Below are 27,500 nucleotides of genomic sequence, written 5' to 3'. Positions count from 1 at the left end.
TGACACATATTTCTTTGCAATTGTTGCTAATTGAGGATATGAACCTTGATGTAGCTTCCACCACTGAGGAGGATCTGAATCCATTTTGCGCAGGGTTCTTTTCGATATCGACTTACATCATCTTCACTTGGGGAATCAACTTTATCCAGATCTGGTAGATTGAATGCCATTTTAAGATTTTTTGCTGATGCCTGTTGCAAAATAATTATTCAAGTATTACCATAAATAAAGCATATGGATATTATTTAACTATTTCAATTAATATTATAGTACTCAGAGAATTTATCTATGAAAAAAGCTTATTTTGATAAATGCAATTTTGAATCCATTATTATTCCATCAAATTTATTTACAAAATGCTTACCTCTTTTGGTTCTTGTTCTATTGATAATGGTCTGGGTCTGGAACAGATTCAAAAAGCTTCGATAATCTCTGCCTGACATTTGATCTTTCATTTGAAGCTATAAACAATAAATTTTTAAATCTTGAATCTAATGCTGACAAGATTTGCAACCAACTATCCTTTGAAAAATCATTAAATCTACTTTCCATTTCATTTACAAATTTTTCTTTAAATAGTGCGATGTAACAAGGATCATCATCTTGAATAACCATTTCACGTTATAAGTGGCATATAATTGGTTAAACCACCGAACTAGATACCTATTTATTAAGACCTAACAAATCTGAAGCCACTTTGCATGGTTGCTAAACATCAGCAATTTTTTCCATTTTTTTTCCACTCTCTTTCTGTCAAAGTCTGTAAGTGATGGTTTTGCTCATTAAGTGTTACTGTGATGGCTTTTATATTTTTCAAATATGTCTCAGCATATCATACATGCTACTCCACCTTGTAACAACATGCTGAATTAGATTTTCTTGTGGCAGATCGAGGTCAATCTGATTTTCATGTAATTCCATATTATTTGCTGGACTATGTTTAAAATGTCCAACAATTCTGTGACATTTAGCTAGTGTTATGTCAAATGCAGTCTCTTCAATGGCAGATTTTATAATTAGCTGAACGGTATGTGCGAAACATGGAAGATGTTTGATGGGAAAACTTGATACAGCCTTTACAATATTTTTACCATTATTAGTACCAATAGAAAATATTTTTTCAAATAATCCGCATTTATCTGCAATATTTCTGATGTGGGTTGAAACATTGTCACTAGTGTGTCGGTCCAATGTTTGATGAACACCTAAGGCAAATGAGTTCAACATCCAGTTGTTATCTATCAAATGAAATGTTAAACCAAGGTCTCTGACATTACCCATTGAAGACCAATGATCACAGGTAATTGCTATACTAGAAGCCAGGTTTACGAGGTCTATTTTTTTTTCTTCTCTTCTTCATAGAGTGTTTGCATTTTTATTTTAATTGTGTTTAGACAGGGAAGATTGTAACTGTAGTCGGATGTTGCTGTTCGAATGACATTCGTAAAACCTTGATCTGTAACAATGTTAAGAGGTCGACAGCTACTGGCAACCCAGTAAACAATGGCTTCCCTAATTTCCTTTGATTTATCTGCAGATAATTGTTTATTTACGCCATTTTGTGATTTAATACTGTCCTCAATTGTAAGCTGTTTTGACAAACTCGCGATATGGCTTTGATTTTTACTAGTAGTTGCGAAGAACACGTGTTTACTGTTCAAATGATACTGAAGCATTGTAAGACTTTGATGATATGCAAATTCTTTAGAACAATATTTACAGATAACCAATTTTTTAGACTCGTCTTTAAAAATAAAGGCTCCATGGAGGATAGATTGATTGCAGTTTACACCCATAATTTAAATTATTAACAATAGCAAGCCCTAATATATATATACATATATAAATATAAATATATATATATATATATATATATATATATATATATATATATATATATATATATATATATATATATATATATATATATATATATATATATATATATATATATATATATATATATATATATATATATATATATATATATATAGTGAGTTGCATAAATATAAAGTTAGTTTATAAAAAAGAAAAAACGTTTTTCATAAAAGAAGTTAATGATTTTTTTTTTGAAAAAACTTTCACACATGCACAAACACATCTAGGAATAGATTCAACTAGTCGGATGCATAATTCTCTTGGAAATTTTTTCCAAAGCTTTTGTAACACCTGCTGTAATTCTGCAACACTGGCTATGCTCTCTTTGACCAATCCCTTGTCTATCCAAGCCCAAATGTTCTCGATGGGATTGAGATATGGAGAACGAGCTGGCCAAGGTATAACCGTAATGTTTTTCCAATCAAGCCACTCTTTAACCAAGATTGCAGTGTGAGCCACAGCGCCATCATGCTGAAAAATCCATTGTTGTTGTCTTCCTTAAAAAGCTCTGGCTGTTGGCAAAATTTTACTTTCAAGGATCTCTTTGTAGTTGTTCCAGTTAATTCTGCCTTTATAAATGTTGTTTGACCCTGTTCCTTTATGGGAGAAGCCTCCCCATATTCCAACTGATCCTCCTCTGCCTTGTATCCTTGGTACACAAAAACACTCTTTGAACTTTTCACCAGCCAGCCTCTTGATGATTATTCTTGACTTGCAATTTATCACCTCAAAATTGGATTCGTTGCTGAAAATAATTTAACCTAGTCTTCTACAGACCAGTGAATTCTTTCTCTACACCACACCTAAGACAAGCAAAAGTGGTTCTTGAGCAGCGACATAGCAATCTAAGCCTTATTTATTTAGGCATCTTCCTATAGTCCATCTACTAACACTAACATTACCAGGCAGATTTTTGAACCCTTCAGCAAGTTTGCAGTAAGAAATTTTAGGGTCTTGTCTATTCTTTCGATAGAGATAACTTTGGTCTCTTGAAGTTAACTTTAAAGGCCTACCAAGCCTTGGTAAATCTTTGACATCAATGATATTATGTAGCTCATGGTTTTTCAACGTTGTTTGTACACATTTAAGCGAAACATTGCACATTCAAGCTATTTATTGTTGGCTTTTTGTTTTATCTTTTAGCAGACCTTCAATTTGCCATCGTACCTTGTCTGAAACAGCTTTTCTGCCCATTTTTGTCTTTTTACTCTACCAAATAACTACTATAATTACAAATAACTCAAGATATAAAAATGATTATTTTATTTTCGCAAGAACATTTATATAGTTGGAAAGAAATCAACCACCAAATTTTAGATCGCTCGGATACCATTTTGTTTAGATATTTCAACTTAAGTCATTAAATTTTAGTTGACTCTATTTTTGCTACATTAGAAATACAGGTATGTACTAATTAAATTAATAATTACTCAAGACTGGTTAACTTAACGAGTTCCAATTATAAACCATTCAATAGAAAATCAATTAATTAAGAAATTTAATACACTTTTAATCATATTAATTAGTTGGTTTCAAAGATAATTGTGAAAAAAGACAAAAATTTCACACAAAGAAGTGACTCTATATTTATGCAAGCCACTGTATATATATATAAATTCCTCAAACATAACCTATTCGTCACAGAATTCGTCTGTTTTTTAAAATCTTTTGAACTAAACCTTTTTTTTTTTGTAAATTCAAAACAATTAATACCTTCATTAGCTGAAACAAAACATTCTAAACCTTGATGAATTTATATTGTAAACAGTGTCTCAATGCAATGGTTACTGATACATCAAAATTAGGAATACGAAACTTCTTTTTATATCCTTGGACATGTTTATTTGAGCAACCCTTTGTTCTTTGAACAATCTTTTGTAATTGATCTGAAAAAGTTTTGTATTTGAACAAGGAACATTTATCAAGTACTTAAAATTTAACTGTATCATTTCCTATATGTATTAAAGAATGGATATAGTAAACTAGTTGATCCTTACCGTAAAGCTCACCAAATAACTGCACAAAACAAGTTAGTAACTAACAAGCAAAATCAATATACTTTTTCAACAAAATAAAAAATTATAAAATTAGAACTGCAACTGAAAGTACTAAAAAGTTTGAATAGATTTATGGCTAAATCATCCCCTTTAAACAACTGGCCCAGTGTGTACTAAAAAAAGTCTAAGTTCAGTTGCGTTCCAATTTTAAATATCTAATTAAGACCTTGGTTTTCTAGAAAATTTTTTTGGAATGTAACAACATATCTGGAACAATCCGCCAGATAAAGTATTGACTGTAATCTGAGACAATTTACAACATTTGGGCCATTTAACCTTAAGTTGATGACTCTTTGCACACCCCTCAGCATACTAAATGCAAGCCTAAAGGAAATTTTGTCACCATGTCAAAATTTAATTCTATTTAACACACCACTAAGTTGTTCAGAATGCTTTTGATGACAAAAATCTGAATCAGTGCTTAAAATTGATGAAATATGTGGGAGCATTATCTTGCCACACCTCTCTCCTTTCTGAAAACAACGCTTACATCAATTATAACCATTGTGCCCCTAATACACTTAACAAATGCTCTAGCTGGTGCATCACATATGATAACAGCAAGATTGATTTCGTAATCAATATTTCAACAGATAAAACCATCTTTTGTAAGAATTTTGAACTCTACCATAAAATTATGTAGATAATCAAAAAAGGAATTAGGTTTTTGGGCACCAATTTCTAAACAAATCTCTAAAAATCCATTTTGGGTGGCCCAAAATTGCAAGTCCAACAGCAACATTTATAAACAGCAAAAACTTTTTGCAAATTTTACTTAAATTTTATCACATGTATGTTTAAATTTTATCACTATTTTAGATTTTTATTGAATAATTTCCTACATGCTTTTTTAATAAAAATTACTTATGGAGTATATATCAATCAGCTATAAAGCTGATTGAACTGACTTGATCAGCTTCAGCTTCAATTTGAAGCTAATGAGTTTAAAGCTGAAGCTGAAATATCAGCTGCAACCCCTAACTTGCAGACAACATAGTTAATGTGATGTATAAACTTTATCATAATACATGTATTTTTTATACTTGAAAACTTAATCTTTTATTTTATATTACATAATTTTTTTTAATACGTGTTATTTTATAAATTTTACATTAGGAAATATTGACTTTTGCCCAATATTCTTTAGAGAAAATCAAGATTTTCTTACTCTAATCATGGTTATAAATGAAGGTAATATTTACTCCAATCATTATATTTGTCCTTAAAAGTTCAAGCAATTCTATCATACATAAATCTCTCACTAATTCTAATAAATAAAAGTTATTACCATAACTATTATAATTAATTTTACTAACCTGTCATTACTTATATTAATCAAAAAAAGATTCTGGTTGTTGAAGTCACTTTAACTCATATCAGTATGCAAATATTGTCAACAGTCAGTGTGCACTAAGCAGAAATATTCTTAAACATGCTGCAAAATACAAGATATACATTAGATACATATCATATAAGACCTATTTTTGCTTCTTTAAAATGGAACTTTATATTTTTATCCCAAAAAATATGTTATGGAAAAAAAAATGGCATTTAACTTAAATAAGCATATGGTTATGATTTATATAAAAATTATTATCTATTTTTTAGTTATTGTAAATTATTTTAAAGCTATCAAGTTAAATTAAAGTTTTATAATTAAAGTTTGAATGCAAAAGTTCATATCAATACAAATTTTATCAGTATTGTAAACATAAGTTAAGTATTATAAATATTACCAAGTATAAGTATTGTAAGTATAAGTTATTATTATGTGTATTATGATATTATTGTTACTATAACAAGTGTACAATTTTAAATCAAAGTCAAAAAATATCAATAATTAAAAAATGCAGTTGCTGCATAACAATAAAGCCATTTTTTGCATTTATATGTAAACACCTAATATTTATAACTGATGGTGGGTAAACCTAAGTTTACCCACTGATGTTAACTAAGTACTTAGTTAACATCAGTCATTTTGCTTGCATAAAATATAGAAAAATCAATGGAAAAGAGTGGATCTGCAAAAAACGATTTAAAAGCTTTAAATTCTCTAAATATAACATATCCATCACAACACTAGCTTGTTTGCACTTTTTAAAGGTTTCTGACTAAACCATTATTTTAATTAACCTCAAAGCAGTTATTACCATCACTAGCAGAAACAAAACTATATAATTTGATCATTTTAAAAATGCAAACAGTGTCTCAATGGAATAGTTACTACATGTTCAATAGTTACTGTTAAACTTTGTAAATTTATTAAAAAAATATATAAAAATATTCTTTTATAATGGTAATAAATAAAAGAAATTCTAAAACAACGTCTTTTTAATGGAGTTTCACAGTAAAAAATTACACCGAAAATAACTTCTGTTTGAATACAATGTAAATATAATTTATACAAACGTATAATGCACAAAAATTAAAGTTTTAAATTTATTTCACGCACAATACAAATTATAAATGGCAACAATCAAGAAAGTTTTGTTCAATGATATAAATAAATAACTAGATAACTAACTTTGTCATTTTTAGTGAAGCCAATTTAATGCGTTGGAAGCCATTATTATATCGGGCAAAAAGCTTTTAGCAATCACATTCATATGAAAAGATATTGGCAATTTTAACCTCCTTATTCTTGGAATTAAAGATGATTAGAATCGCAGACGATCAATTTAGTGAGCATACAGTCAATACATACATATTTTTTGGTCAAAGATTGAACATGATATTGTTAGCATGTTCAGTTCGGATTACAATTTACAGATGATGTCCAATGTGATATTGAACTGGCAGCAGGAAGATATAACATTGACCGAAGAAAGTTATACGCACTTGGAGAATAAAAATGAAGAGTTAAAGCAGATTTTTTCACTTCATAAGTTGTATCTGTGACCTTTTGGTTTAACATTTTTTTAATTTGAAAATTGATTCTTAATGATTTTATATGAGAGTCCAGAAAAATTTTCGCTTAAAACAGTGGCAGCATCAGTAGTCAAATAACTTTTAGATTTTAAAAGGGAAACCATGTCTTGTAAAGAAAATATTTTCTTTTTTTTTCTTCGTAATTTTTGTTGTAAACCCTTCACTTTTTTTTTAAATTTTTGTTTTGCTGGTAATAAAGAACTTATAGATTGTGTTGGAGATTGACTGGTGTGGTCATTTTTTTTGATAGTGCTTTCTGGCTGATCATTATGTGTTGAATTTGAAAATTTGATCCTTTATCGAAAAAAAAACCTCAAAATTTGTTTTTTTCGATAAAGGATCAAATTTAGATAATGAATTTACTGATGTTCGTATTGATGGGAGTTTCCTTTTTGTATTTCGAATATTTGTAGAAAATATAAAAACTGATGGCACAGCATTACATTTTAAAATAGGCTTTTGATGATGATCAGGATTTGGATTTTTTTTGTCTGGGATACAATAATTGTAGTCTGATTCTAAAAAATGGTCGCTGCAGATACAGGTGTGTTTGAATGGAAGAAAACTTTCACGCGTCAAAACAACAATCCATCTTTTGTATAATTCAGAATTTTAAAAAGGAAATTTATAAAAGGATTTCATGCCGCCTTTTATATATCTATTAGAACATCCATATGCAGCACAAGAATTTACCATTTTGTGATGAAAATAATTGAATTAAATAAATACTTTAGCAAGGCAAAAGAAATAATGTCACGAATTTACTCTCTACATTATATGATATTTACTGTTTGCAATTTTTACAACATTTAACTTATCAGTTTTTTAGTATTTTTCTACTTTGAGGCTCTTTGATTTCTACTGGACATCTGTCTTTTTGTACTTTTATCTCACTCTACTAAACTCTTTTTAACTTATAATTCATCTCTAAGGCGTTCACTGCTCGGTGCAGCTTCACTAAAATGCATTGCATTTACAAAAAAAAAAAAAAATGTTATTGTTAAAAAGGCCAATTTTTTTCATTATTGCCCTAGGCACAAAATTCCTTGCTACGCCACTGCTTAGGCAGGAAATAGGGAACCAACACATTAAATCTTTATCTTATATATCTGGATAAGACCGTTTGGTTACTAGAGGTCACTATTATTTGGTTATTAAATTAACCATTAATATATACGATCATTTTTTAGTAGAGTTTCTTTTTAAAATATTCTATTCTATTCAAGAAACGCATGTTTCATGTGAAGAAGAATAATAACAAAAAGAGTTTCCATTTTCATTTCGATTTTCATTTCCAATTCTATCAAAGACCGCTTTTCCGCAAAGTTCTATCATGGAAATTTCCGTATCGTCTATAGAAAAATCAAATTTTTTCATAGACTTTCAATTTACTTTTTAAAGAAAATAAATAAATAAAAGTTTAAATATCTATTTTAATAGACTTATCAAAACAATATTTGATGTATTGAACAAAACATTTTTTAACTCATTTAGATTGTTGACTTGGTAACAAAAAGATTAGTAAAATAATTTTTGCAGCTTTCCATAATTATACCTTGTTTTGCATAATTATACCTTAAGCGAATTACGCATAATTACAAGTGGACTTTGATCGACATCTGAGTGATAGTTTCTTTTGCTAACCGTTTTCTGCCCGATATAATAATGGCTGATTAAAATAGTAAACAAATAAATCGGCTTAACTTTTATTTTATAAAAATCCCGAAGTTAGACATATGGATATTTATTTACGTCAATGGTTTTGTTATGATTTTTTTAATTATCGGTTTAAACCTTTTGGGAACCTTTTGGGAAACCCATCATATCCCCAGATCCTTCCACCCTGACAAAAACCAGATAAAACCCAATCAAGCAAATTTGCTGGATTTATTTTCCATATGCGCCGTCCGGAAACCAAAACACTTACACGTCAAATTCCCGTTCCTGTAAGCCCAGACAAAAACCATACGGTACCCGCCTTCCAATGTTGGCTGGGATGTTAACTTTAATTTTGTATTTGAGATGATCAAGTCAAAAATAATGGTGAAATTTTGCAATTATGTAAATGTTTGAAATTTTGAATAAGAGTTTTTTTTTTATACAGAAATAAAAACGAAAGTTCGATGTCTTGTGAAAATATCAGCTTAATATTCTGAAAATAAATTCTGAGCAGCCGAGTCTTAGCGGTAGTGCACTTGCCTCAGAAACAATTAACCCATTGTTCAAAACTCTATGCGAGTTTTGCGTCATCGGTTAGGAAGGAGGCGCGAACCTCCGAATAAATGCTCATCCGCGGTGCTCTGTGATAAAACCTTAAGGACTTCTTTTATTTTTTTATTATTTTTTTTTATTTTAGATGCCCCAAGAAGTCCTAACGGTCTTGTCACAGAGCACCGCGGAAGTGCATTTAAACATGAAGTTCACGCCTCCTTCCTTACCGTGACGCGAAAAATTGTCCAGAGCTCGTTTCGAACCTGGATCTCCTGCTTATAAAGCAAGCGCTCTAACCACTGCGCCACGGCCGCACTTCTTGGGTAACCTAAATAAAATTATTAAAAAATATATATTGAATGCATTTTTATTTATAAGCCTAATTTCCTTATTTTGAATTAGAGCGACGCACAGTGCGCTCGTTAAGCTTATTCAATTCTACCTACTAAACTAGAAATTAGTTTTAGAAATTTTGTGGTGTTTTAAATTAATTGCATTTTTCAAGTTTTTAGAGGCCTGAAAAAAAGAAATATTGGTTGATTGGTTTAATTCATCGAATAAATACTACCTACAAAACTAAATTTATAAACTACCAAAACAAACCCTCGTAGAAAGATATATTGGTGCAATAATGGTGCAATATTGGGTATCTTGGCCAATATCGGACAAGATATACAATATTGCGCTAATAATGGTAAAAGTATTGCGCCAATATTGACATATTAATATTGGAAAGTATATGCATGCTGATATTGCTTCTATATAGAACTACAAAGATATGTTAATATTAAAAAGCTAATAAGACAAAATTGGCATATCAATATTTGCCAGTATGAGCATGCCAATACAACTCCAATATTGGCATTCTAATATTGGACAAACAATATATATTGTTTGGCCAATATATATTGTAGTATTGGACAAACAATATATTTAACAATCTATAATTCTATTATTAGACAAACAATATATATTGTTTGTCCAATATTAGAATGCTAATATTGGAGTTATATTGGCATGCTCATACTAGCAAATATTGATATGCCAATTTTGTCTCATTAGCATTTTAATATTGACATCTTTGTAGTTATATGCGTACTTAACAAAATTTTGTTAATTAAATAATAGGGCTGTTATCGATTAATTGATTAATCGTTTATATTTTGATTTGATTAATTGATTGATTATTCGAAAAATTAGAACGATTAATCGACGTTTTATATTAGGATTAGGTTTTATATAAAATTAAGCACTTGAGAGTTTTTCCGCATTTATGCACCGAATCGTCGACACTGGATTTAGTAACTGTTTCATGTTAAACCACGGAAACTAACTAAATAAGCCATATTTTCCACGAATATCTTGAATATTTACATTTATTACTTTAAAGAAACTTTAATCCCCGTGTTTTACTTCATAATGGTATTGTTGATAATAATCTTTCTGAGTGTACTTTCGTGGGAATGTGTGTTCTGTTTTGAATAATAGTGTACTTGCAAAGATTTTTATAAATTATATTATAATTTTAAGATTTATTACACATATGCAACAGCAATGATATATGGGTGCAGCCAAAAAAAACAACAACTAAGGTTTGGGTACATTTATTGGAAAATAAAAACAATTCACGAACTTTAAAATGCAAGCATTGTGACACCAAATTTAAATCGCATATATCAGCTACATCCTTAATGTACCACATGCAACACAAACACGACATTCTATTAGAGCCTGCTTCAGGAAGCTCATTAGTTGCACAAAGTAATTCTCAAAAGATAGTTTCATCCTATTTTCAAAAACGAAATTCTTGTTCTGGATTAATTCTTGCAAAGTTAACAGATTTAGATAAAATACTGTTTTCAACTTTAGCAAATAGTGAAGAAAATATGAAAGGATAGAAAGCTCAAGGCTTAAAATTGCCATCAACAAAACAAGGAACTAAGAGTATTACACTTGAGTATGCTGACAAGATTAGAAAAAAATTAAAAAGTGATTTAAAAAAGAGAATAGAAGATGATGAGAGATTTTCATTATCATGAGACGAGTGGAGCTCCTATAAAAATAGACGTTACATGTGTATGAATATCCATATGAAAAACGGAAATGTGATTAGTATTGGTATGATAAGAGTAAAAGACACAATGCAAGCTACCAAGGCAGTTGAGATTGTTAATAAAAAACTAGGCGAGTTCGGTTTGCAGCTCAAAAACCACATAATCGCTGTTATAATAGATAATTTGGGTGTTATGAAAAAATGGGACGATTGATGGGTATTTATCATCAAATTTGTCAGATTCATGGCATACATTTGGCTGTAGTAGATGTTTTATATGCTAATCATACAAATTTAGTAGAGCCTGATAACGAATATTTTGAAATAGAACTTGATAACTCTTCAAAAGATGGCGAATGTGATGATGATGATAAGGAAGACTTTGAAAAAAGCGAAGGACAAAATTGAATTGAAGTAGCTCCTGCCAATTATGAAATCGAATTTGTTCAAGATTTTTCATCAACAATAAATACAATTAGAAAAATTGCTCGTTTTTTTTAAAAATCACTTGTAAATAATGATTTTCTGCAAAGAGAATGTCAAGAAAAACTGAGATAAGAAAAAGTGATGATAGTTGATGTACGTACACGCTGGAACTTAATGTTGGCAATGTTAAAGCGGTTCATGGAGTTGAAATAAATAATAAAATCAGTACTAATAAATTTTTCAGTTATTCATTTATATCCAACAAATTGTAAATTTAAGCAGGTTGAGGAAATTGTAGAATCATTAAAAATTATTGAGGTAAGTTAACTTGCATTGGGAAAGCGAGAATGCAAAATAATTGATGCTTTAAAAGTATTTGAATTTTTACTTTCTAAATTGAAAACTCAATCAAGTGAAACTGGTATGAAATTCTATGAAGCAGTAAGTAAAAGAATAATTGAACGTAGAATTATTAATGTAGATGGCTTGTTAGAATATTTAGATGATCCCAGCACTTACCTTAAAGCATTTACACAAAAAAATGTAATATTAAAACGACCAACAAGAAACGAAATTGCTCTAACAATTAAAGAAATTGTTCATCGTTTATTTCTCATTGATCAGAATGTTAATGAAAATAGTTTAAATCAAGAAGATGAAGTTACACATGAATGTACTGAAAACATAGCAGAAAAAGAAGAATTGAATCGCATTTTGTCAAAGAAAAACACAAATGTTTCAACTGTAGTAAATTTTCAAAATAACGTTGCATCTATTAAAAAAGAAATGAGCATTTTTGAAAAATTAACAAAAGAAGTGGAAGTCATTTATTTGAACAAACGTAGAATGCTTTGTTAACTATTCCACCATCGTCGGTTGAAGTTGAAAGATGTTTTTGTGAGACAGGGCTTTTTGTAACTAAATTAAGAACATCTTTAAATGATGAAACTATAGATTGGCCATGCTTTCTTCGCTCATATCTTTTACAGAAACAAAATGGACATGAAATAAACGTTATTTAAGTTTACTTACATTAAAAATTTCTTATAAAATTTTTATTTAAAAACGTTATATGAAACGTTTTACGCTAATGTATTACGAATTAGTTATAAAACTTGTTATGTTTTTAATAACTATATAAATTAAAACTCTTTGCCTCTTTTAACCATTATAATATTATAACCATTTTTATTACAGTAGTATGTTTTATTACATTGAAACAAAATTAATTTATATTAAAATAAACTCAAATAATACTATTTATTGTGTAATTAAAGAGAAACTTTATTTTTATATTTCATAAATAAATCGATTAATAATCGATTAATCGTTTTTTTTTTAAACAATTAATCGTTAATCAAAAATTTCTCAAAATGGTTAACCACAACACCCTTAATAAATTATTTGTCTTGATATTTTTTCGTTAATTATGGGTTTTTATTAGATTTTTTACTGCAGTCATTTTTCTGAGAAATCATTTTATAGAATTCCTTAGGTTTTAAACCATATTAAATCAGTAATTTAAAAAATTATAAAAATAATTGTAATCATAGTTGCGTTACCTTTTGTTTTAGTTTTACTTGGTCAGATTTTTGCCTTTTTAAGTTTTTATAAACCCACAAGTTAAAATGTATATAAAATTTAAATAAGGTACTTATTTAATAGACACCTTTGTTAGCTGATCCAATGTATTTGCTGAAACTATTATTAAATTTATAATTTTTAATAATGCGCGTGTATGAGCCTGTTCATATAAATGTATATGTACTCACCTGAGTAGATATTTTTATGCATTAACTTTATTCGTTCTAAAATGACTTGTTTTAAACTTCATGCTTTCATTATACAATTGTGAATAAATATATATTTGTTGGCATTATATTGCAGTTTATGTATAGCCAATATTGTAAATCAATATTGGAAATATATATCAAAATATAGACATTTTATATTAGTGCAATATTGTTAACAATATTTAGCCAATATTGAGATCAATATTGTACCAACATTGCGCCAATGTTGCTTGCTACTAGGGTAACAGGTTGAACTTGTGAGACTGTTTAAAGTAAAAGTAGAAATTTGTTTTGTATCAAGATTTAGAAATTTTTCTGTATCAAGGTAACCCACCCATGGGGTAATTTACAAACTAATATTAAACTTTAAAAATCTTTTAGTATATAAAAGCATCGTCCGTGTTCAAAACTTTACTAAATATAGTTTTTAAATATACTTTTAAATAAAGTTTCTAGCCATAAAGTTAAAAGGACATATAATTAACGTAGTTATAAACATATATATGCCTATTGGACGAAGAAACTATTTTGGTCACAATATTTAAAATTGAAAAGATTAATTAGAAAGATAGTAAAACTTATCAATAAATATAAACTTAATATAAAAAAAGTAGTTAATACTTTATCAATATATATCCATTAGGGGTAAATTTGACACAAATACTTTATTACTACATTTATAATTATAAAAGTTCATTCACATATAAGTTACATAATATTTTATTATACTATTCAACATAATAGGACATGATAAGACAAACATATATAATAAGTGTTCTAATGATACATCATTTCGAATATATTCGTGGCTATCTTTAAACATATTTTTTCCGGTGTATTACAAATTTTCTTAATTTCTTTTCTAAAAATAATATAAAAACTAAAAAAAGATGCTATATATTTTTATGTTAAAATTATAATATAAAATTTTTATAAAAAAATTCTTGTAGTGGAAACTTTAAATCCGAACCCTCAAAAACACAATCCGACAATAGGAAATTAAATACATGTTGAAATATTTAAAAAACGACAAAAAAAATATTGGCAAAAAGCATTAAATCATCATATTAATATGGAATTGTTCTAAACGGAACACTCATTATGCAGTATGATACAAAAAAGATTTGAAAGCTTTTTTAAAACAGACATACCATTTTCTTTAAAATATAAACTTCTTTTAAAAAAACGGTTCTTGCCAGGAACAATAACAACATTTTGCTTGTTTGGAACCTTGTTTTGAAGATGATGGTGCAGTATTGTGTATTCTTTAAAGAGATTTAAAAAAATTCGTTTTATATCATTTTATTGAGATAAAAACTTGCAAAATTAAAAATTAAAATAGATAAAATATTATAAAATAATGTTAAGCGGTTAATAATATGTTAAACTTTATTATAAATATGATATAATATTATATATGTGGAACAAAAAGTTGTAACTTTTCAAATCCATGTATAAATTTTGATCACGCTGTATCATATCTCTTTTAACTCTTTTTGTATAAAGGGTTTTTCAACTAAGAATTTATTATGATATCCTAGTGAAAATAAAAAAGCATATCCCACCTCCTTTGGGCTCCATATTGGTTCCCATAAATCCCACACAGTACCCGAATAGAACCCATGTAGAACAAGCTTTTTTTTTCTCTTAAATGTTTTTTGTTTCCATTATGTCAATGTATTCTTAACTTCACTGCAATTGCGCCTTAGTGTATCAACTTAAAAGTGCTTCAACATATGCGCGGGGAAAATTAAGCATACAAATACCATAATTGTTTGCTTAATTTTGCTTGTCCATGGCAAGTGAGATGAATTTTTAACTATATTACAACCTTTTAACTAAAAATTTCTATAAATTAATAAAGTGTAAATTAGAAAACACGATGAACTGTTACAATTTTTTTTTTCAATTTTATAAATTTTCTATTTTTTTAATGTGTATCTACAAAAAAAAAGGAAATTCCATTTCACAATACATTTAACTACGCTGAAATAATTCTTACCTGTCATATTCTTTGTAGTACAAATATACCAAATATTGCTCAGCAGAAAGTTGCGAAGGATGTTTGTTCCCCAATGTAAACATATCCTCTTTTGGAATGTATTTCCAAACATTGTTTCGGCTGGGTGAAACATTTTGTTTGGGTGATTCTACTAAGCTCATATCGTCATCGAGTCTTTAAAAGAGCAAAAAATATTTAACAACATGACTTATATTTTTTTAAGATATTTAGCTTCTAAATATTGAATAATAAAAATTAACTAAAAAGTTAAATCCAGATACTTGAACTTTGAACTGGATTTTAACAAACAGTTGATCGAATTAATTAATGAATAGTGGAGCGATTAGAAAATAGTACATTTCTTGAATAAAACTTTATGAGTACAGAATACTCGATAAACTTTGTTAGCAAAGCTTAACTATTATTCAGTATTTGGCTTCGTTTAAATATAATTTGCAAAGTCGAACAACCTTTGCCAGTGCTTAGCTACAACCTGATTTAACAACATCGTCAGAGCGTCGTAACAAACTCACAACAAATTTCTAGCATTTTAACTTTTTTATATATTGAAGAAACCTAGCCCGTAAAACTGTTTTTTAAGCTAAAAAACGAAAAAACAAAAAACAAAAATTTTTTATAAAAGCGCATATGCGTTTGTGCAATTGTTTTATTGATGAAGAAAAAATATTATTAGGATTGTTTTTTGCTTTAAGTTTCACAAAAACCAAAACAGAAGATATTTCAACATTTTACTTCAAACTTGGTTTATTTGCTTTATTAATGTTAATAAAACTGTTAATAAATTAAACCAAAAGTAAAAGAACAAAAATAAATTAACTGATGATGAAACTGATTAAAATGATATTTGAATATATCAGGATAAACAAGACCTTTCGATTTATTTGACGGTATCACACATATGATACGGCAAGATACGTTTTGTATTATGAAGAAATAATGCTATAGTATAAAGTAAAAAAATATGACAATAGAATACTTGTTTGAACCTGGCTTTTAGGTTAGGTATGGTCGATGTAAGCTAAGTAATTATAAAAGTGTTTAAAAAAAACTGCAATACTGAAAACTGTATCTAATAGTATAAAACATAATATGATTTTTTGATATTTTATTATTTATTGAAGTTAATATTTAAACTATGTTTAACAATAAAACAAATGAACTTATTTACACAAACAAGTTTTAGAGGTAATAGAAAACAGTATTTAATTGCATTCATTACATTCTACTTTATGAATTATATTATAAAACAGATACAGAAAGCTCAATACCTTTTTTTAGATATGAGGTAAAGTAGTGGATTAGTCCAACGTCCGACTGGTTGATGGGGCTTTGCCCACAGAACTCTTTTAAATCTAAAAATAAATTATATTAAAGATTAACATCTGAACGGTCGACAAAAAAAGGACGTACATTTTTTATGAAAATTTAAGCAATTATTGGACGGTTTATTTATTTTTGAACAATATAAATAGTAAAGATGTATTAAATATTTTAAATTACGTATAATTTATAAAAAAGATGCGCAGTAAAAGTTAAAACTGAGATTCAACAATATTTATAAAATGATTTCTAAAATTTTTACCTGGCCGAAGTTTCCGAACAAACCACGTTGGAATAGAAAGTGTTATTCACATGATCGCAATTGAACTGCTTTATGCAGTCATTGTTCTTAATTAATCTTTCATATTTCAACAACAGTAAACTTTTGCTTGGAATATAAATATCCTCATTTTCTGAGCCACACCTTATAGTGGGGTGATACGATGTACAACTGTTTGATATCTCTTCAAAACTTTTTCTATTATATTTTGTAAGAATTGGTTCACATTGTTTATTCGAGAAACCGCTTTTTTTCCAAAAGATGTTACCTTTTTTTAACTTATTCTTTATAAAATCATACTTTTCTTTAAAAGATTGAAAAATATTTTTAAAACTCATTATAAAAAACCTTTATCGAGATTTTTGAATTTCGAGTGACAAACTAATAAATTTTAACTTTACATTATAATCGAATTTGACGTCATATTTCAACGTCTAATTTTTAATAAGAATCAATTTTGAGTTACTTTTTGAATATATTTATTGCTATTTTGTTATGTTAAATATATTAAATAATGCTAAATATATTTGTAATTATTTTGTAATTTTGTAATATCAAATAAATTATTAGAGAAAATTCTTTTTTAGTTTTTTAATGCTATTTTTATTTAAGTTTTTTTTATGACTCTTTCTCAGTTTAGTTTTTTTCAGAAATAGAAAATATAGAATATTTTAGATATTTTTACGTCAGGTTATATTTTTTCCGGTTTTTTTATAGTCAGTTTTTACATTTAAAAAAAAAATTATCAAAATAATTTGATTAGCATTTTATGAAGCCTAACTTTTAAAACAAAATTAAAAATATAAAGTTTAGTTTGTTTATAAATTTTGTTTTTTGCCATTTAAAGTAAAGCAATTAAAAAAAAAAAAAAACGAATGTCCTCACTAAGGCGTTGAGTGTATTTTTGTTTTTGTGATTTAAGCATCTTGATAATTTTCAAAATGTTATAAAAAATGTATAAAACATTATCGTAAAAAGAAAAATTCTTCTTTATCAGAAACATAATAGAAAATTAACATTCTGCTCTCGATTGATGCAATATTGATGTAGTGATAGAGCGCTCGCTTTATAAGCGAGAGGTTTCCAGATCGATTCCCACCACGTCCCTGGTAATACCGCGTTCAACTTGTTTTTCCGCGCAGCTTCCTTGTTCGTCAAGGTTCGTGTTTCAGAATTAAAGAGTTGAGAGAGGGTAGTACAACCCTTCGGGCATTTGTTTTTGAAAGTTAAGTTTTAAATGTCTTTTAAACGTTTTTTAAACGTCTTTGAAACGTTCTTTACGTAGGAATGTTTAGAAGACGATTAAAAGACATTTAAAAGCTTCCTCATTTTTGTTGACCTTCTCGGCCTTGGATAGGTGAATTATAAACAATAAAAAAAAACAACAGAAAAGCCTCAAAATTTTGGACCAATTTAAACTTGCAACTCTCTCAAATTAAGGGAGATTTAAACTTTATATGATCATATTTTTTGAACGTTAAAATATTTTACTATGAAAGTTAAAATTTATCGATGAATACAAGTCTAGGTCAAAAATAGTTCGAAAAGTATTTCATCAATTTTTTGCTCTCACGTTTGGGGCAGGAAGAGTGCTAAAATTTTGGGTTTTTTGTTTCCAGGCTACAATCATCTTAATATTTTGCAAAGCATCCTTGTGTGACATAGGTATAATTATATAAATGTTTAAAGCTCGCTCCATGTCTGGAAGTTAGTAATCTCGAAAACCAAAAAATGCTGGCGCCACCCCTGGTTATAGGTATAGCTCTAAGCCAAGATTTTTCTCTGATTAAGTAAGCGTTAAATAAAATTCACAATGATATTGTTACTGCCAACATGAAATAGCCTTGATAACCTTACTTTTACAGTACCAAAGCGTACTATTTTTATATTGAACAAAATTAAAGCCAACGATGTCATCTACTTCCAAGGATATGTACAGAATAAATATAATTTAATATTTAACAGAGCCGGAACCAGGTTTTTTTGTTCTTTGAGATAGCTAACTTCCAGACATGGAGCAAACTCCAAACATTTATATATTTATGCTTATGTCAAATAAGGATGCTTTGCAAAAAAATGCGATGATTGGAGGCTGGGATCAAAAAAGCCCTAAAATTTGTACCCCCTTGCCCCAAACGTAAGAGCAACATGTTGATGAAATATTTTTTGTACTATTTTTAACTAGACTTATATTCATCGATAAATTTTAAGTTTCATAGAATTATCTTTCAGCGTTCAAAACAAATGATATATAAATTTACAATCCCCTCAAATTGAGGGGGTTTAAACTTTATATAGTCATAATTTTTGAAAGCTAAAATATTTTACTATGAAATTTAAAATCAATCGATGAATATAAGTCTAATTCTTTTTATACTGTTCTCAACTAGACTTATATTGATCGATAAATTTTAAGTTTCATAGTATTATTATTTAGCGTTCAAAAATAATGGCTATATAAACTTTATAACCCCCTCAAATTGTTGGGGGGTTTAAACTTTATATGGTCATAATTTTTGAAAGCTAAAATATTTTACTATAAAATTTAAAACTTATCGATGAATATAAGTCTAGTTAAAAAAAGTAAAAAAAATATTTCATCAACTTGTTGCTCTCACATTTGGGGGAGTGGGAGGCACGAAATTTGGGGCTTTTTTGTTCTCAGCCTCCATTCATCGCAACTTTTTGCAAAGCATCCTTATTTGACATAATTGTAAACATATAAATGTTTGGCGTTTGCTCCGTGTGTGGAAGTTAGCTATCTCAAAGACTAAAAAATGCTGGATCCGGCTCAGGCTATACTTATGAAACAAGTGACTTCATGAGTAAGAAATTAAAACTAGTAGTTTCTTAAATAAACTTAATTCATTTTAAAAAAATTTCAAATCATTTACTTATATTTTTTTTATTAATAATGTTTTTAATTTAAGCTTATTAACCTTTTTTTGTATTATTCTTTAGTGGCATCTAAATCTCCGTCGATAGGTTTGTAATTTTCTGTTTAATTGTTTACCGTTCTTTTAAAATAGGATTTCAGTTAGATAAAATATTAACTTTGCAAATTTCTAGTTTTTGTACTAATATAAATTTAGAAGCCTCTACATCTGATACTTTTCCATTACCATGTCCTCGAAATGTGGTAACATGTACTGGAAATACTACAGATTCGTATAAAAATGTAATTTTAAAACTATAATAAATATTGAAAAAGTTTGTTTTTCCTTGTAATCTTTATCCAAGTATTTTTTATTATTTGTATCAAATAACTATTATATTCAAATATATATCACTAATTTTTTTAGGACATACTTATGTCGATTATAGAAGATATAGGTATAACCACCCAGGGCCGTATACCAACAGATCTTTTTAAAAATGAGTCCATTATGGGGGTGAGCTCAGACCATCTTTTAAATGGCCTTCCAAGTCTCCATGCAAAGGTGGTCGGAACGGAAGAGGTGGTAGAAGTGGAAGTGGCGGTAGAGGCAGGGAAGGTATTAATAAAAAAATTGTTATTAATATGTAAAATTAAATATGTGTAATTGCGTCAAAATCAAGTTTGGTATTTCGTTTTTGAATCGTTATTTAATGATTAAATCTTACTTGCAATTAAATATTAATTAATTTTAAATTAATATTATTTAAAAACATATCACATCATTTTTATATTTATAAAGATTGCAATGATTAGATTATAATCAATTATTTAATTTATATTTTGTTAAAGCACTAAAACTTTTTAGTGGAAATAGTGGTTTTTTTGTTAAAGCTCTAAAACTTTTTTGTGGAAAATCTCTTTTTTTAAGTATCACTGTTGCTTATTTAATGTATTTGCCGTTCAATAAAAACAAGATTTGTATATCTTCAGGCTTGTTTTGATATCTTTTTATTAAACATTTTTTATTATAACAAAATATTTTTTAATGATTTATTTTAGATTTGTTGAAAAAAAAATTATTTAAATATGTAACTGTGTAAATGTTTAATTTTTTATTCATGTTTATTTTTCTCTTTAGGTAATTTAAATATTTACGGACAATATGAAAATTAGTGTATGAAATGGAAATTGTTTAAACTTGAAAATTGTGTACCACAGTTGTTGTCAAATATTTTTAGCTATGTTTGTTAATTGAACGGAAAAAATTAATTCCAGGATCCAAAAACTTTTTGTTGTTAAGATGATTTTGATTTTTATACGATTTCTTATGATGAAATTGTAATTTATATTGTGGTATTTCAGAACTATTATGTCAACTTTCATTTATTTGTTAATGATAAAAACTTATTTTGTATAATGAAACAGTTATTTAAGAATTTATGAGCATTGTGCAACTTTAAAACCTTATTTTTAATTGTGTATGTTTTATTTTGTTGCTTATTGCAAAGGTTATTTCAATCACTGTAGTTTGATAACTGTAAAATGTGTTTTTTATTATAACTTAATTTTAATCTTTTAAGGTATAATATGCCAAAAAAAAAAGTATATTACAAAGTTATTTTTTAGAGTATTCAAGAAATATTTAGTAAATAACTTTACTTTATCATCAGGAACAAACATTGTGTGTACCAATGGGAATATACTTTTACTTTTTACTCTCAATGGAGAGTTATATAAAAAAAACTGTTGCCAAAGTGAATGAATATTTCAACATTACCACCAACTCAAAATCAAGTTAAAAATCTGGTGAAATAAGCCAAAAAAATGGGCAAAATATTTTAAAGTTAAAAAAGAAAGTTTAGTTTCATTTTGCAACAAGCCTTTTCCATGCGATAAAACTTTGACACTTGCATTGCAGCCTACCTCCAGTAGTATATACAATGCTGCATGTTCTTCTTTTGGGGAATCACCAGAAAACATTAGTTTTACATCTCTGATAAGTAATGAACCTAAAGGCAGTAGAAAAAATTCAAAAACTAGGCCACCTTCAAAAGAAATATCAAGTCCTAGAAAACAAAAATTAAAAGCCAGGTTGTCTTATTTGTCTTGTAAATTAGTTAGTTCATCCATAGATAATCGTAAGAAGATAGCTTTTGTGAAAGATAAACTACTCAGCTTTCCATATAAATTGAAAGCTTTAAGACAAAGTTCTCAAAGAAAAGAACAGATAATTAAAACTTTAAGTGCTGCCAATAGAGACTTGAAAAATAAATTACGTCCCAACAGCTAATATTCCATTTTTACTGGACAAAATTAGTAAATATTTAGATGTTTCGTTTTCTCACATTCCTCACCGTAGTACTGTTGACCAAATGGCTCCTGAGCTCGGCAGTATTGCGGACCTCCAAGTAGCAGAATGGACCATCAATAATAATTATCTTACTCTTGGGTTTGATGCAAAAACGCAAGAAGGTGTTCATGTCAACAGTATTCGCTTAATGTCAAAAAATAAATGCCAGGTTATTGCTCAAGACCAATTACCGGGTGGGGCAGCTGTTGATTATGCAAACCACATATGTAATGAAGTTGATCATACTGCTTTAGTTTATTCAGAGTTTCATTTAAAGCCCTACGATGAATCTCGTTGTTTGATCATTTCAAATATATGAAACGCAATGTCTGATAGAGTTTCGGTTAAACATCTTACAATTACAAAAGTTAATAAAATCTGGGCTAAAAATCTTAATGAGCTAAACTGCCATTTGCACCGTCTCAACACAATTGCTACTTTATGTCGTTTAGCAATAAAGTCACTGGTAATTGAAACTTGCCAACTACGTGGGTATGATTGCATGGCAGTCAAAGTTGTTTTGGCTATGAATAAGATGAGGTGTAAAGACGTTAAAGGCGATCCACAAGGATTTGTGAATTTTTTAGACAATAATGAATTACCACAAGGTATTATTCCAAGGTATCGTGGAAACTGACTTCATATTCTGTTCCATACTTGTTTTGCTTTTGTAAAACACTATACAAAATTTATGAATTTTTTGACAATTGGAGCAGTCAAGCGAAAAACTTTACAAAAAATTCTGCGGGAAGCATTTTGTAATGCAACTGCTGTAAAACAAATGCGCGTGCTTGCATTATTTTGAAAATTCTTACAAGACCCTGGATGACAACGTTTTATGTATCATCTGAAAGTGCAAATTTTGATCATGTTGGTGGTATTGCAATAATTAAAAAACTTGTGCAAACAGTTGAAGATTGCAAATGTAATCCAGATGCAATCTTTTGCAGAGAAACAGACATTTTCGGAAATACTCTCCTTCCAAATATTTAAGAACCAATAAAAAAAATATGTACAATTGATGCCCAAGTTATTGCTATAACTAAGGCTTGTCTCATTGCAATAAATGAGGTTTTGAATAGGCAGTATAAGCGTTATTTTACACTTACAATTACACAGGCACTTCTAGTGGAAACAGCAAGTGCACGGCTTCATAACATACACAGTGAGGAGTTATGTATACATACTATATATGTTGCAAGTTAAGAACCAAGAAGAATAGGACTGTGGATTATCTTGACAATCTTGATGACTTTTCTAGAGAAAAGGTTATTAAATGGGCTATTCAGGCAGCACGAAAAAATCGAATAAAAAATCGACTCGAACATGCAGAAAGTAAAACTGAAATTTCTAAAAGATAGACTGACAAACGACAAAAAATGGATGAAAAAGAAAAGCAACAATTAGAGCGACAGTTATCGTTACTAACTATTAGTGAAATTCTGAATTTGTTTCAAAACTTGTCTACTAAGCGAATTCATGATTTAAATGATGTTATGTGTGAAAACATTGTTGGCAGAAATCTATGTCATGAATGGTACGATATGAATTCAACAATGACAGTCTCGTATGATGGCAGAGTGTAAAAACTTAAAAAAACACAGAACAACATCATTTACACTATTTCATATTGGACTAAAGATGAAACTGATTCTGAAGCTATTGACTACTGTATGAAAAAGATCCAGCTGGTTGCTGATGTTGTGTTGGGCGAATTAATATTTTCATAATTTAAATGCTGCTAAATGTCATAATACTTATGCAATAGCAAACTAGGCAGCTAGAGTCAAAACATGGTAAAATATTTATAAGCTGGGTCATATCACTTTCAATTTTAAAAAGTACTGCAAGTAATGGAACTTGCAAAAAACAAGTACTGCATGTAGTGGAACTTGCAAAAAGGCACAGCAAGTAGTGGAACTTTTTTGATAGACGGCTCTGGCTTACGTTCTCGTCGTGTCTATTGTTAATAATGGTTATTATTTAGTTTCATTATTGGAATTAAATATCTTAATCATTAACTAAAAGCCTAGAGAAAATTGAATTAAAATATTATTTTGAAACATTTTTCAAAACTTATTCTAATGTTTTTATGAACATCTTTGATTAATATAAAAACAAAGATGTTCCTCTAATAAGGAAAACTTTGAAAATACCAAACATCGAGTTTACAGAATATAATATTTATCAAATTAAAAAAAAATGTTCTCAAAGCAGATAACGAAGCAATAAGTACTTTAAACTGCATATTTCTTTATTATAAAGTCTAAATATTGTATTTTTACTTCAAAGCAATTAATACATTAAAGATTCTTTGAAAAATCAGCCAGAATAAGGAAACAGCCAGATATAGGTCATTTTATCCTAATTAACTAGCTTTGTATGTTGAACGGAGTACCATAATGACGTCTAGAAAAATATTGAAATAAAGTTTTTTTTTAATTTTTAAGTTCAGATATAAAAAACAAATTATCAATATAAACTATTGATATAAGAACAAGTATCAAATATTGGAATTTAATAAGCTAAATAATTTTTTTTTGATGAGCTAGTACCCAAAAAAAGCAATTTAAAAAAGTATATGTACTTGTCAAAAAATGTAAGTACAATAAACTATAAAGAAAACGACTTGAAAATCTTCTAGCTTCTTTTTTAAAAATATTTAAAGAAAGACCTCCATCGATCAAGATTTTTTTTTTTTTTTTTCACGCAATATAACTGGCGATTGGGTTTGAGATTAGATAGCATTAAAATAATTGCCGAGAAGGTTGCCTAAAAACTCGCCCATATTTATATTCTGAACTTGTCACACTGACAAAGTCACGTTAACTGAAGTGCATAATATAGCGATCGAACTTGAGAAATGGTATTAAAAGTTCGGTCAAAGTAAATGTTTTCATTTTAAATTATATATTGAATACTAGTTTTAATTTTTTTATTTTTACTATATCAATTATCAATATAATTTTCTGTATGTTTCGGGAAAAAAAATTAGAAATTTTTTTATGTAAGCGTGATAAATTAAGATTAAGAAATTAACGGATAAGGAAATTTAAATGAATTTTATCATTGTTACTTTTATTTATATTACAAGTGTTTCTCAGATGAGTCCCAATTAAAAATAAGAAGAGTTAAGGCTTTTTTTTTTAGATGCACGAAAGAAGAAAAATATAACATAGACTGTGTTATGGAGACGGTAAAATACCGTCTAGCGGGGAGGGCTGTAGCCATCTTTGTGTTGTTAAAGGGAAGATAAACCAGGTTAAATTTGGAAAAGTATTTGCTACCAACTTAATTCCTCAGTTGCATGAAGGGTGTCCTGATCTATCCAAATAGTTTTTTTGAATGATTCTGCCCGGTGTCACAAAGCTAAATCAGTGACAAGTTATTTCAAAAAATAATCATCGAAAAACCATTAAAACGAACTTTGATATTTTTGATTTTTTGTGTTTACTAAGTAAAAAAAAAAATATTTTATTAGATCATTAGACTTTTAATTTTAAATGATAAGAAGACGAAAAAGAATTTTATTTTAAGTATTAAATAAAGGTATCGCATTAACGTGTTGCCATGGTGTAAAAAAATCGACTTAATTGATTTCTAGTTGATTTAGACTGTACAATAATGTTTTATAATCTGATATTTTACAGAAAAGTATTTTAAATTATTTTAAGCAAAAGAGTTAAAACTATTTGCAAATAGAATTTGATTTATTGTAATACAACTCTTCTTATATGTCTGCATTGTATTTGTCATAATCATAAACTCCATCATCGTAAACATTGTTGTCAGCGGCATAAACAGTGTTCTTCCAATTAGTTCAGTCACACAATCTGAAAACTTTAAAAAAGATTTATATACAAACAGCGTTTAATTTCACGAACAGCAGTAAAGTTACGCTTAATGAAGTTCGGTACACTTTTTAGCGCTAGCCAGGGTTAGTTTTTAGCGTTAGATTCATAAACCATTTAGTGGTGACTCCTGCTGACTAATCTAAATCACTCTTACGGTTGCATCATACACTCATCAGACATCAAATCACATATACATTTGCATTTCGTTCATTATATATTTGCTTGGCAGCTTAAAAAAAATAGCCCTGTATATTTTATTTCAGCAAGACTTAGATATGGCAAAAACCATTTTCATAACTTTTTATAGCAGTTTTTAAATACTCAGTTCAAACGAAAAAGTTACTAATGAATAATAATTAACAAATTATTTATCTAGGTTATGTATTGCCTATCTTCCAAGTTCCCACTTTTTATTTTATCACATGGCAACACAAAGTGTTCAAAACTAAACTGATGTTTTGATCAAACTTTCTTATTACTACGGAAAAACTATACTTAAAGAAAACAAATCTTTTTTAAAAAAAACGGAGCTTAGCAACCATTGTATGACTTCATAAAGTATTACTAAAACATTACCAACCCAGCATTGATACAGATATTGTTTGGGTAGTTAACTGGGACTCATTCAAGATGACCTTTGGGATCCAGCCTAATTTTGACTGGTTTTCTTCTGGGGCTCATATGGGTTAGCCTGCCGGGTATTTTGTATTGGTCTTAAAGAAATACCGTACTAAAAAACTTAAAGTACCCCACATAGATTTGCAACTAAAATCGAAATAAGAAACTCTGCGGAAACCCGCCGAATTTTAGCTATGGTTTACATGTAGAGCTATGAGGTTTAACCTGTACGAGAGCCAATACAAGTATTGCAAAACTACATTTAAATTACTTATAAAAGAAAAATTTGTATAATCACATTTGCTTATTTCAAATAAAATGACCATTTAAATTACATTTTTATTGAAAAACTTATCAAATAATTTTTTTATTCATTTATCGTCTGTCTTCTCTGTTGTCTTGCAAATTAAATGCTTGTTTTGTTGAAACTACTTCTTTGAGCACCTTTTAATTGATATTTGGTTTCAATATAAGCTGTAAAAAAATAAGATAAAATGTTAGTGTTGAATTATACACATTGTATTTTGATTATATTTTAATATATTATAAAATTTTAACTAGATTTGGTCAACACTCATTTTGGTCAAAAATGCATTTTATCACAATATTCTAACTGTGTTTATTAACATTCACCAACCATTATATAAGACAAAAAATGTCATAACTATGATACATATCATATAAGAATAATATTTTGGCCCACTTGACGCTTAACTTTAGAAAGTTATTAAATCTTTTGGGCTAAAAGCTTTGTTATTTAATAATTTTTTTATTTGAATAATATATATTATTAAATTTATTGATTATTTTAAGTAAGTTTTTACAACTGGA

The 27,500-nt window shown here is 28.3% G+C and overlaps 2 long non-coding RNA genes across 2 annotated transcripts in view; both read right to left on the bottom strand.

Annotated features, from left to right (window-relative positions):
• The window catches only part of LOC136084265 (uncharacterized), a 10,968-nt gene extending 5,598 nt beyond the window's left edge, over positions 1-5,370 (bottom strand). Inside the window, exon 1 of the long non-coding RNA XR_010640441.1 lies at positions 5,252-5,370. This is a non-coding gene — a long non-coding RNA (uncharacterized LOC136084265). The remainder of the gene's footprint in view (positions 1-5,251) is intronic.
• Positions 5,371-14,537: 9,167 nt separating this feature from the next.
• On the bottom strand, positions 14,538-16,745 carry LOC136084264 (uncharacterized). The gene is made up of 3 exons (XR_010640440.1): positions 16,638-16,745; positions 15,349-15,522; positions 14,538-14,611 (listed from the first exon to the last, which is right to left on the bottom strand). It is a non-coding gene; the product is annotated as an uncharacterized LOC136084264 (long non-coding RNA).
• Positions 16,746-27,500: the final 10,755 nt, after the last annotated feature.

This window comes from Hydra vulgaris, chromosome 08 (assembly GCF_038396675.1).
Source record: "Hydra vulgaris chromosome 08, alternate assembly HydraT2T_AEP".
NCBI lineage: Eukaryota > Metazoa > Cnidaria > Hydrozoa > Anthoathecata > Hydridae > Hydra > Hydra vulgaris.
This window is presented reverse-complemented; position numbering and strand designations above follow the sequence as displayed.